The following is a 13,954-nucleotide window of genomic DNA, read 5'->3' on the forward strand; positions in this document are numbered from 1 at the left end:
TTCCATTTCTGCACAAGGGGCAGTAGCAGTGAAGAAACCATGCATTACATCTGCTTTGATGACATCGTACTCATGGTTATTGCACATAGCCCAGCATGGGAGCTCATCAAAGGCCAAACGTCTCTCCTTAAATCTGTTCTCTATCTCGAGCATTGCCCTGACACTAGTGTACACAGCATCGCCTTCCTCCAGTATGCAATCAAGATCAGGGCTTTGGAGCTGCTCATTTTCATTGTGATGGACAAGAAATGTGAGAGAATTACAAGCGCACTGAGCATTTCTGGAGTACTCATTATATCTAGCATCAGCCTGGCAGTGGGAGGCTCTGACATACATCACATCTGGCTGGCTGGCTGTGACCTGTACAGGGGCTGTGTGACCAGACTCTGCTGTGTGTGTCTGCTGACTGGGTACACCAACTTCTAAGCTCAGCTTCCTCCAACGCTGTTTTGATGCTTCTGATCTTTTCCCTCGCCTTGGCATGGTTATCCCGAGTTCAGCAGTTTTTCCCCAAAGAAAATAAGCTTGTTGCAAAGTATTTACTCTTTATTACACTATTGGACACAGATAAAATGTACCTTTGTTCCCTATAGGATCAATAAGTGATGAAAATGTGTACAAAAGTGACAAACACTGCTATAGAAATGCAATCAGCGTAAATCTAACAGGAATAAATGTAAATATTTTCTGTAAATTTACTTATATTCCAAATTTAAGGTGCAAGTGTTAATACCACTATACAATGAACACTACTGTAAGAACTGGGTGATATGACAGTTTTTTTTTTATAGTTTTTTTCACTCAAACAGTATTTCTCACTCACTTCAATGTTCTACACAGGTCAATATAAAAGTTCAAATGTCCACTTAGGTTGTTGATTCTCTTTTGATACCTTATACAATGTAGCTGTAAATTGGCAGATATGGCTATTGACAACTGAAATTGAGACTATATTTATCAGCTACAATCAGTAATAGGATGTAGCCTACTCTTGTATTTGGAAGCAGCAAACACTTATTTCCACTATATTTACAAAATATGTTTGCAATAGAATTCAGACAGCTACAGACAGGTCTAAGGAATTACCTGACCTTACTCAATATTTAGATGTTACGTCTTTAAATATACACTGGTAGAGAACGGTATGTATTGCAGTAAATGCAATTCAGAGATAGAAATGTCAGTAAGTGCGATCTCAATACAGAAATATGAAGAATGATCTGTATCAGCTTATCTATTAATTGTTCTGTCTCCAAAAGAACTGAAAATAATGTAATAACTCCTTTTCAGTGTAATGTCAGTCAAATTTGAGTTCTGAGACGACTCAACTCAATTGCCTGGTAATCAGTAATAGAATGTACTTTTGAAATATTACAAGCAGCAGGCTATTTCTACTTGTTTAATTTGAATGTAATTCAGTAAACACAAATCTAAATCAAATCAATGTAATATGTAAGTGTTGTGTATATAACTGGTATCCGTCTAAAATACACACAGTAGATAGCAACAGATGTAAATAAATGTGTATCAAGAGTTCTGTATCAATAAACTATTAAAATTTGTCTAATTTCTTATGTCAAATGCAACAGATCAGTTGATTTTAATTCAGTGTAAACAAATTCAATTCAGCTCACTCAGTTGAGCATGAAGTATTAGGGAAAAGTCTAAACAAATATGAGTGCTTTCAGCATCAGTATTCTACCACCTGTTTACCATTCACCAGTCAGGTACGTTGTTCTGCTGACAGGATACGGCTGCTTCAGATGTGTCGAGTTTCTTCTCCTTGGCAACTTTTAATAAACACTTTGATATGGCTATTCAGATCAAACAAATGGATTCTACTCAGACTGTTATTAGCGTGGATCTGCAACAATCAGAATTAACTTATGTATAAAATTCTCAATAGTTTAAATATAATTCAGTACACACAAGTCTAAAGAACTCTAAACAGTCTAAACAATTAAATATATGTAGTTAACTCAGTTCAATATTCTTTCTATTCAGTTTCAATATTAAAGTACTCAGTAGTTCTGTAGTCTATGAATAGCAATTCTTTAAATTCTGTCTGGATACAGATTAGTGCTTTTCAAATCCTGCCAAATGCAGTGGGAGCACAGTTAGCAACAGAGAGAGTGTGAAAGAGAGAGAGAGAGAGAGAGAGAGAGAGCAAACGAATTCAGAGAGAGACAATTCGGTGTAATGGGGTGTGAGTGCAATCAGACAATGCAATCAATATAGTGAACACCAAAGCAATGTATCAAAAGGTGCAAATCTCAAAATCGTTTTTCAAAGCAGTTTCTCAAAGCAGAATCTCAAATTGTGTCACACAATGGTAGAATGTCATCCAAAATTAGATAGAGTGGGATAGACTAGAGGAGAGAAAGATAGAATAATCCAAAATTTAGATAGAGCAGTATAAGGGACAGAAAGAGAAGAAAATCCAAAAAAAGACAGAGCGGTATAGACTAGAGGGATAGAAAGATGGAACGTGTATAGAGGTGCAACTGGAACCAGCGGCAGCAGCAGCAGCACACCTGTAAGACAAGAAGAAAAAATTCATAAGACACGGTTGTTGAGTAAAATAATTGAAATTAACAAACCAGTACCTGTAACACTTGTTCATAGATGCACGGCTAAAAACAATGTTGTTCTCCTTGAACAAGGGTAAACTGTACGATTAGATGCCTGTCAGCTTACATCCAGTTTGGGTTAATGCTGTACTGATGTTTGAAAAGGTTTACAATGTCAACTGTGCAATGAACATGAAACAGACATAGCCTACTGTGGTGTACAGACCTGTCAGAAACAAATCAGAACAAGTTAATATGCACATCTGTCATGTATCTCTATAGCCCTACAGCCTATTTACAGTAATTAGGCAAGGTTTACAATTAGGAGTGAGCGTAGTCTTACAAACCAACTACAGCATCCACTGTGGACAATGGGCTCTTTATATGCTTGTCAGATTACTCTAAAATTGTATTAGGAAAACTGTGGATAATTTCATAAAATATTGTGTTATGTTCCACTGACCTTATTTTGACTGTAGACTAATAGAAAGACACAGAATAAAATCGCTGAAAACAAATTCTGAATTGCCACATGTTTTTTCTTGTTGTATTTGCTGAGTATTGATTGAAATTTGTTCAATGAGCAATACCACTTAAATGTTTGCACTGCACACACTCAAGAGTCCAAGTTTTAAGGCAGTTGCTTAAAGATTTTGGTCAACTCCCTTGACTTTTTGCACACTTTGTTATGACAAAATATATATATTTGGGATTCTTGTGTTTGAGTACTGTCCACTATACACTCTAAAATACTATTACTACATTAGAATATACAAACTATTGCAGTGATACTACAGGTGCTGAAATCCCTATTTTCTAAGAATTTGTTTTGGTACTTTGCTTTGGTACTGTAAAAAGTGTGAACTTGCTGATGAGGGTAGCTCAGGACAAATCGACAATCTCTGTGAGAGTGAGAAAGAGAGAGATGGGTTAGACAAAAGCAGCTGATCAGAGCAAATTGCCACAGCAACATCACAGCAGGGACACAACTATCCATACAGCGTGGCTTGTTGTGTGTTAAGGTCCAACATTAACAGTTAGACATACAGTATATACTCTCCCTCCTCCTCACCATTACAATATCAAAGGGCTTCTTAGCAGCCACATTATGAAACAAATTAAATCAACAGCGGCACTGGTTTGACCTTTGACCCCTGTGTGAACGGGGAAAAATGCCCACAAAACCTGAGTAAGGAAAAAAAAAAAGGGAGAAACCTTGGGAAGGCTACACAAAGCAGGATGTGAGAGAGTGGGCAGACTGAAATCAATAGAATAAACCCAAAACTGCCCTGCAGCACAAAGATCACATGTGTGAATCATAACATGAGTGGCAACCTAAAATTAACTCACCTTGAGGATGTGATCACCAGAAATGAAATCTGTGAACAAAGGAGGAGGAAAAAAAAACACTTAACTTTACCACTAAGCAGTCACAAACAAAAACAAAAACACCTAAGCAATTCAGAAAAAGTATAATTGTCATAGTAAAAACCACCATCAAAACACATAATGACATATTAAAATACTACATTAGAATATACAAACTATTGCAGTGAGAGTATAGGTGCTGAAATCCCTATTTATTCTAAGGATATATTTGGGTACTGCACTGTAACCAGCAGTATTTAATGTTGAAGGTAAAATGTAGAGAATGTTCCTGTTCACTTGATTGGAACTACTTTAAAACACACGTGAACACACTGCATACTCACACACAGAGCAGGAGTCTCAGCAACGGCAATCTGTAAATACAGGGTAAATACAAGAGCAATGAGACATTGACACACCCCAGAGCTGTCAGAAGACAAAGCTGTTGAAAAGAGGCAAAATTACTGTAAAGCATGAACATTCATAACTCAAAAACTACAAATCCTATCACTCAAATATTTACACATAAGAAAGCAGTGTGCTGGAAGATATAACCACCACAACTGCATTGCAAAGAAAATTGAGGGGATGAAATACGAACATGTATGCAGGCATAGATTTTTGCCCTGTTTTAAATGGTATTGCAAGGGATTTACAAGGCAATGTAAATCCCTTGTAAAGTGATAGACATATGCTAAGAGGTTATTGATTAGTTCATGAATTTACCACTAAGCAGTCACAAAAAACACCTAAGTAATTCAGAAAAAAAGTACAATTGTCATAGTAAAAACCACCATCAAAACACATGACATATCAAAATACTACATTACAATATACAAACTATTGCAGTGAGACTATAGGTGATGAAATCCCCATTTATTCGAAGCATATATTTGGGTACTGCACTGTAACCACAAGTATTTCATGTTGAAGGTAAAAAGTAGCGAATGTTTCTGTTCACTTGATTGGAGCTACTTTAAAACACACATGAACACATCCTCACCCACAAAGCAGGAGTCTCAGCAAGGGCAATCTGTAAATACAGGGCAAATACAAGAGCAATGAGACATTTACACACACCCCAGAGCTGTCAGATCACAAATACAGGCTAGTCTTCTCTTACGTTTAACTAGTCTCAAATATCTTTATCTGTATCATCTCAGTGACAATGAAAAAACACCACCCGGTTTATCTAAAAAAATTTTGGCCAGGTTACTATGTTGTAGCTTTAATTGGCCGCTATTTTTACATCTGTTTTTTCAAACTAATGCAATTTCTAGCTATGACCGATAAGATAGCCACATTAACGTTAGCCCGGTTAGCTAGTGAAGTGGTCAACCTTGGTTGTCGACTGGAAATAACTTGTCAACAATGCTAACTAACATTATTAACGTTAACGTTACATAAAGAGTAATGTCAGTCTCTTGCTAGCTAAGCAGGCTAACGTTAACACTGGGCAGTTGACGTTTTCAAAGCAGTCTTCAACGCTACCAACCTAACATTAATGTCTGAAAGCTGTCGCTTGTCTCAGTTAGCAAGTAATGTTAAATCTAATGACATTTTAAAAACAGAAACAATGTCTCAGCCTACATTGGACCAACATAGCGGTAAAATGACCGTTAAGTTGGCCGATAAAGCGACGTTGCCCTCACCTTCTCTTACCAAAACACAAATGATATTTTTCTAACCGTCACAGGCAGCTTTTACACGTGGTGCGTTCAGGTGAACTGGGAAATGGGAGACTTCCAGCTTGTCAAAGCCACTCGATGCACACAGACGCTACATGCGTTAAGCTCACCAGAATATCAATGAATACAACTTCCGGTTTAGGCTTTCAGCCTTCAAAATAAAAGCCATAAAGTTTAAACCTTAAAATATAGATTTAAACAGATTTATTTTTATTTATTCATCAAATCCAATACGTGTGTGTGTGTGTGTGTGTGTGTGTGTGTGGCCCCCTACGTGTGTATGAAAGTGGAGAAGTGCAGACAGCAGCATTAGGAGAGCTGCATTAGGAGAGAAGTAGTAGAAGTAGTAGTAGTAGTAGCAGTAGTAGTGATAGCAGTAGCAGTAGTAGTAGTAGTATTAGAGGTAGCAGTATTAGACGTAGTAGTAGTAGCAGTAGTAGTAGCTGCAGTAGCAGTAGTAGTGGCAGTAGTAGTAGCAGCATTAGAAATAGTAGTAGTAGTAACAGTAGTAGTAATACTAGTAGCAGTAGTAGCAGTAGTAGTAACAGTATTAGAAGTAGTAGTAGTATTAGAAGTAGTAGCAGTAGTAATAGTAGCAGTATTAGAAGTAGTAGTAGTATTAGAAGTAGTAGCAGTAGTAATAGTAGTAGTATTAGAAGTAGTAGCAGTAGTAATAGTAGCAGCATTAGAAGTAGTAGCAGTAGTAATAGTAGCAGTATTAGAAGTAGTAGTAGTATTAGAAGTAGTAGCAGTAGTAATAGTAGCAGTATTAGAAGTAGTAGTAGTATTAGAAGTAGTAGTAGTAGTAGAAGTAGCAGTAGTAGTACTATTAGCAGTAGTAGTTTTAGCAGTAGTAGTAGTAGTATTAGAGGTAGTAGTAGTAGCAGTAGTAGTAGAAGTAGCAGTAGTAGCAGTATTAGAAGTAGTAGTAGTAGTAGTAGTAGCTGCAGTAGCAGTAGTAGCAGCAGCATTAGAAATAGTAGTAAGTTGATTACAGTTGAAAGAAAGTTGAAGAAGTTGAATTGTAGTAAAATGAAGTGAAAAAGTTGAATTGGAGCACTAATGCTGACCAAACGTACCTAACTGAAAAACTACAAATCCCAGCACTTAGATATTTACATTGTGAGAAAGAGTAGGACTGGCTGAACATTTTAATGTGTAATATATGCATGTAGTCTTAAAGTTGTGGACATTGTGATAGTTCAAATATGTGTAAGCAGAAAAAATCTGCTCATAGGAGCCAAAAACTGAACAGCACTAGTGTTGAACAAACCATCATAGCTCAAAAACTACAAATGCTACCACTTAGATATTTACATTGTCAGTGACAGAAGAAGTAGCTGAACAGTGTGATATATAATATATGTATGTAATGTGAAAATAGTGGAAACTACATCAGTTTAAATACTGAATGTGCAAGAAGAAAAAGCTGTTTAAAGTAGGCAAAATTACTGTAAAGCACTAGTGTTGAACAAACCATCACAGCTCAAAAACTACAAGTGCTATTACTTAGATATTTACATTGTGAGTGACAGAAGGAGTAGCTGAACAGTTTGCTTTAAAATATATGTATGTAGTATGAAAATTGTGGGAATAGTGACAGTTTAAGAATGTGGAAATGACAAAGCTGTTTAAAAGTTAGATAGGGGCCGTAAAACACAGTTTTGCACTAGTGTTGAACAAACCATCATAGCTGAAAAAGTCTAAACACTATGACTTAGATATTTACATTGTGAGTGGCAGAAGGAGTAGCTGAACAGTTTGATGTGTAACGTAGGGTTGGGCGGTATCCAATTTTTGACACCGTTAAACCTTCCCCAAATTTTCCCGCGGTATACGGTATTACCATCTGATAAAAAATCACATTGTATGGCTTGGAGGGAGCCGCCAATTCCAAATGATGAATTTATGTAGTCGCTGCTATACCGTTTCCTGCCACAAGGTGGCTGCAGTGCACTTCAACTGTGATTTTCACACGACAAAAATGTGATACATGTTCCAGTTTTATTCTCTGAACAACATCAGAAACGGAATAGCAAACGTTGCATATTTACAACAGAATATTGAAACAATAACAACAAAACATGTACAAAATTAACAACATGTCATCTATCTTTATTTCTAATTCCCTCTGTTTGATAAGTATATTTGCTCCTATTTTAGTACGAAGCCTCCTTGTTTTCTGATCTGCTTCTGTTACGGTACGTTAGGTAGACGTTTTTTTGTTACTGCAATGCATTACGATAATTACGGTAATCGACGACGGCATGCTCCAGAGACTTCCGCCGGCCGAGCCGTCTTGTGGCACTTGTACGTTACTGCAAACTACAGTTACAAACAGGCACCAGGAGTTTACCAGTATCCACCGTTGTTTGCATGTAAGCTGAAGCTAACTGAAGCTAACTGAACCTGGGCACCGATGTGTTCCCGGTGATCCGGCCGAGATTTCGGCGGGGGTCCGGGGCTTGGATCGGGAGGATCAATGCGGGCCGTGGGCGCGGTGGAGAGGCAGCGGCGGAGAGAGGAGACGGACACAGTCCAGCCGTGTACTAGGTTTTGACCTAGTTTTTTCCCCCGGCCTGTATTTGAGGCCGGCCTTTATTTGTTCGTGTCGACCACAGCCCCGGCCATTATCGGAGACCCGGCTTTTAATTCACTACAGGCCACTATTAGAGGAAATACGGTATTTACTTTTTCCAGCTTGAGCAGGGCACGTAACGGACTTACAACTTTGCCTGCGGTGCTGAACACCCGCTCTGATGGTGAGCTTGTGGCACACGCGCACAAGTACTTTCGGGCCACCCTCGACATCAGCAGAAAGCGGCTGGTTCCATTTGACTTCCACCAGAGAAGGGGATCTTCGTCTCCGTGAATCACAGGCTCGCGACAATAGGCATTCATCTCTGATTCTGCTTGCTCCTCTATGGTGCCGAGTCCGACGGGACCTGCCGCGCCCGCCGCATCAGCTTTTTTTTGCAAGAGACTGCCCAAAGTTATCTTTTTTTTCGGGGGTGCAGGTTGGGCATCTCTCTCCTCTTCTTCTGCCAGAAATTTTTTTATGACGGTAATGAAACGGACACCGTTGCTATTTTCAAATACCCCGGGATACCGTATTACCGTATTACCCTAGTGTAACGTGTATATAGTGTGAAAATTGTGGGAGTCATGACAGTTTAAGAAATTTGAATATTTAGTTAAAAATCACAGCATCTGAAGTCTGAAGAGTAGCTAGAGTGGGGATGACATCACACACTCTAGCAAGCTGAACATTCCACCATTCATTTCTATTGGGAAAAAATTCCCGTTTAAACGTAAATAGCGGAAAAACTAAACATCGGAACGCTTAGAAAAGTAATAGCACGCTATTCCCGAACATGCTGAACGTTTGAGAGTTGGAACCGCATCGATAGCTCAAACGGTTCAAGCCGCATTAAAGTTTAAAAAAGTGTCCGGAAGAATAAAAAGAAGTTGAAGATATTGAAAAATAATAATAAGTAAGACGGATAACAATAGTTTGCTTGCTGAAGCAAGCACACTAAATAGTTTGCTTGCTGAAGCAAGCACACTAATAAGTAAGATGGATAACAATAATTTGCTTGCTGAAGCAAGCACACTAATAATAAGTAAGGAGAATAACAATAGTTTGCTTGCTGAAGCAAGCACACTAATAATAACCTTTATTTGTATAGTACCTTTCATACACAACATGCAGCTCAAAGTGCTTTACACCAATAAAAGGCAGATAAGAGACAGATAAAAAGATAAAATTCATATAAAAGAACAAGCAAGATGCATTGCATAAACAATTATTGACAAACTCTGTTCTGTTTCTGATGTCTGACAACCTCCCGGGTGTTCAGTGATGATTAGGAGACACCATGCTAAGTGGCTCACCAGTGCTAATTAACTTAATCTTTTTAAATATCTTAACGTGTGTTTTGAGTCTAGATAGGAGCCAGTTTGCCTCTTACATTGCTGGTAGTGGACCCAGGTAGAGAAACGTGATTTGTAAAGTGATTTCATGTGCCGGTTGGCACCTTCAGCAAGATGACATGATTAAACATAAGTAGAATTAAACCTTGCTGGCCATTTCTGCAAAATAGCTGATCATTTGTCAGCTGTTTGGTGGCTTGAAACAACACCTTTTCTTATACTCAAATAAATTGAACATGATTCACCTCATAAAAGTTGGCCTTGCTGCAGGGCTGCTTCTGTTGAAATGCATGAGATTGTTATACATATATTTTTGTTTTTGTTTATTGTAATAATGAGCATATGAACTTTTAACTATGAGAAATTATGTGCTGATACTCTCTGCAGGGAGCATGCTGCTTAAAGCAAAACTTGATGATGTCCAAAAATGTGTTAGAATAACAGTGTTGACAACTGTAACTAACTGACATTAACTTTATGCAAAACCTAGACTCCGCCCAGTCATCTCCTCTTCAACCGCCATCTCCCGAAGCTGTGGAGACCTCGTTGAATATTTGAAAAGGTGAGAAACAAAAATGGTTTAGCTAAATTAGTTGACTGTTAAATTGACTAAATATGCCACGTATAAGTCAATTTAACAGTCAACTAATTTTAGCCAAACTTCAATGTTTAATTTCTATGTTAATATTGCTAGCTAATGTTAACATTCAAATTTGAATTAAACGCATAGGTGGTAGCTAACGTAAACTAAAGAAAGAATAATCTCCATCTCTCACTTTCTGGCAAGCTACCTTTTGGGCATCTCCAGAGGTCACAGCAATCAAGGGCTGGCTTTTGTTGGTCGGCTTAGTTGAGTTTTGTTTCTCACTTAATTGGTGTGGTATCTAGGGACCACTGTTTTTTAAATTTGATTAATGAAAGTTGGTAGGCCAGACAGTGTGACCAGATTAGTGGCATGGTCAAAAGATATCACTGAGGGCGTTTCGGGGGTATACCCTTTGTTAATCTTGAGCATTTCATATGGAATTTGAAATTTGAGTGTTACATGGCTGCTGATTGGCTGAGCTGATTACATTCTTGTGTTACAGGACTTCTGTTTGGATGAGCTGACTACAGGATAGTGTTACCTGACTTCTGATTGGCTGAGCGGAGGACAGGCGAGTGTTACATTACTGCTGATTGGCTGTGCTAATGACAGGCTAGTGTGACAAGATTGCTGATTGGCTGAGCTGACTATATTTGAGTGTTACATGACTTCTGGTTGGCTGAGCTGACTACATTTGAGTGTTACATGGCTGCTGATTGGCTGACCTTAATACAGTCTAGTGTTACATGACTTATGATTGGCTGAGCTGACTACAGGCTAGTGTTACATGGCTGCTGATTGGTTGAACTCAATACAGGCTAGTGTTATATGACTTCTGATTGGCTGAGCTGAGGACAGGCGAGTGTTAGATTGCTGCTGATTGGCTGTGCTGATGACAGGCTAGTGTTACAAGATTGCTGATTGGCTGAGCTGACTATATTTGAGTGTTACATGACTTCTGATTGGAAGAGCTGACTTCAGTGTAGTTTTACATGACTGCTGATTGGCTGAGCTGACTACAGGCAGGTATTACATGACTTCTAATTTACTAACCTGACTACATTTGAGTGTTACATGGCTGCTGATTGGCTGGGCTGACTACAGTGTAGTTTTACATGACTGCTTATTGGCTGAGCTGACTACAGTCTGGTGTTACATGACTGCTGATTGGCTGAGCTGACTAAATTTGAGTGTTACATGGCTGCTGATTGGCTGACCTTAATACAGTCTAGTGTTACATGACTTATGATTGGCTGAGCTGACTACAGGCTAGTGTTACATGGCTGCTGATTGGCTGTGCTGATGACAGGCTAGTGTTATATGACTTCTGATTGGCTGAGCTGAGGACAGGCGAGTGTTACATTACTGCTGATTGGCTGTGCTGATGACAGGCTAGTGTTACAAGATTGCTGATTGGCTGAGCTGACTATATTTGAGTGTTACATGGCTGCTGATTGGAAGAGCTGACTTCAGTGTAGTTTTACATGACTGCTGATTGGCTGAGCTGACTACAGGCAGGTATTACATGACTGCTGATTGGCTGAGCTGACTAAATTTGAGTGTTACATGACTTCTGATTGGCTGGGCTGACTACAGTGTAGTTTTACATGACTGCTTATTGGCTGAGCTGACTACAGTCTGGTGTTACATGACTGCTGATTGGCTGAGCTGACTAAATTTGAGTGTTACATGACTTCTGATTGGCTGAGCTGACTACAGGCTAGTGTTACATGGCTGCTGATTGGCTGAGCTGACTACATTTGAGTGTTATATGACTGCTGATTGGCTGTGCTGACTACAGGCAGGTGTTACATGACTTCTGATTGGCTGAGCTGACTACAGGCAAGTGTTACATGGCTGCTGATTGGTTGAACTCACTACAGGCTTGTTTTATATGACTGCTGATTGGCTGAGCTGACTAAATTTGAGTGTTACATGACTGCTGATTGGCTGACCTGACTACAGGCTAGTATTACATAGTTGCTGATTGGCTGAGCTGACTACAGGCTAGTGTTACCTGACTTCTGACTGGTTGAGCTGACTGCAGGTAAGTGTTACATGGCTGCTCATTGGCTGAGCTGACTACATTTGAGTGTTATATGGCTGCTGATTGGCTGAGCTGACTACAGGCAAGTGTTACATGGCTGCTGATTGGTTGAACTCACTACAGGCTTGTTTTATATGACTGCTGATTGTCTGACCTGACTACAGGCTAGTATTACATAGCTGCTGATTGGCTGAGCTGACTACAGGCTAGTGTTACCTGACTTCTGACTGGTTGAGCTGACTGCAGGTTAGTGTTACATGGCTGCTCATTGGCTGAGCTGACTACATTTGAGAGTTATATGGCTGCTGATTGGCTGAGCTGACTACAGTGTAGTTTTTCATGACTGTTGATTGGCTGAGCTGACTACAGGCAGGTGTAACATGACTTCTGATAGGCTGAGCTGACTGCATTTGAGTGTTACATGGCTGCTGATTGGCTGAGCTGACTACAGTCTCGTGTTTCATTACTGCTGATTGGCTGAGCTGACTACATTTGAGTATTACATGGCTGCTGATTGGCTTAGCTGACTACAGTGTAGTTTTACATGACTGCTTATTGGCTGAGCTGACTACAGGCAGGTGTTACATGACTTCTGATTGGCTGAGTTGACGACAGGCTAGCATTACTTTTCTTCTGATTGGCTGAGCTGACTACAGTCTAGCATTACTTTTCTTCGGATTGGCTGAGCTGACTACAGGCTAGTGGTACATGACTTCTGATTGGCTGAGCTGACAACATTTGAGTGTTACATGACTTCGGATTGGCTGAGTTTACTACAGGCAGGTGTTACATGACTTGTGATTGGCTGAGCTGACTACAGGCTAGTGGTACATGACTTCTGATTGGCTGAGCTGACTACATTTGAGTGTTGCATGCCTGCTGATTGGCTGAGCTGACTACAGTGTAGTTTTACATGACCTCTGATTGGCTGAGCTTACTACAGGCAAGTGTTACATGACTTCTGATTGGCTGAGCTGAGGACAAGCTAACATTACTTTTCTTCTGATTGGCTCAGCTGACTACAGGCTAGTGTTACATGACTGCTGATTGGCTGAGTTGACTACATTTGAGCATTACATGGCTGCTGATTGGCTGAGCTGACTACAGGCTAGTGTTACATGACTTCTGATTGGCTGAGCTGACTATATTTGAGTGTTACATGGCTGCTGATTGGAAGAGCTGACTTCAATGTAGTTTTACATGACTGCTGATTGGCTGGGCTGACTACAGTCTGGTGTTCCACGGCTGCTGATTGGCTGAGCTGAATACAGTATAGTGTTACACGACTGCTGATTGGCTGAGCTGACTACAGGCAGATGTTACATGACTTCTGATTGGCTGTGCTGACTACAGGGAAGTATTACATGGCTGCTGATTGGCTGAGATGACTAATATTGAGTGTTACATGACTTCTGATTGGCTGACATGACTACATTTGAGTGTTACATGACCTCTGGTTTGCTGACCTTAATACAGTCTAGTGTTACATGACTTATGATTGGCTGAGCTGACTACAGGCTAGTGTTACATGGCTGCTGATTGTTTTAACTCACTACAGGCTAGTGTTATATGACTTCTGATTGGCTGAGCTGAGGACAGGCGAGTGTTACATTACTGCTGATTGGCTGTGCTGATGACAGGCTAGTGTCACAAGATTGCTGTTTGGCTGAGCTGACTACAGGCTAGTGTTACATGGCTGCTGATTGGCTGACCTTAATACAGTTTAGTGTTACATGACTTATGATTGGCTGAGCTGACTACA

This window comes from Centroberyx gerrardi, chromosome 21 (assembly GCF_048128805.1).
Source record: "Centroberyx gerrardi isolate f3 chromosome 21, fCenGer3.hap1.cur.20231027, whole genome shotgun sequence".
Classification (NCBI taxonomy): Eukaryota; Metazoa; Chordata; class Actinopteri; order Beryciformes; family Berycidae; genus Centroberyx; species Centroberyx gerrardi.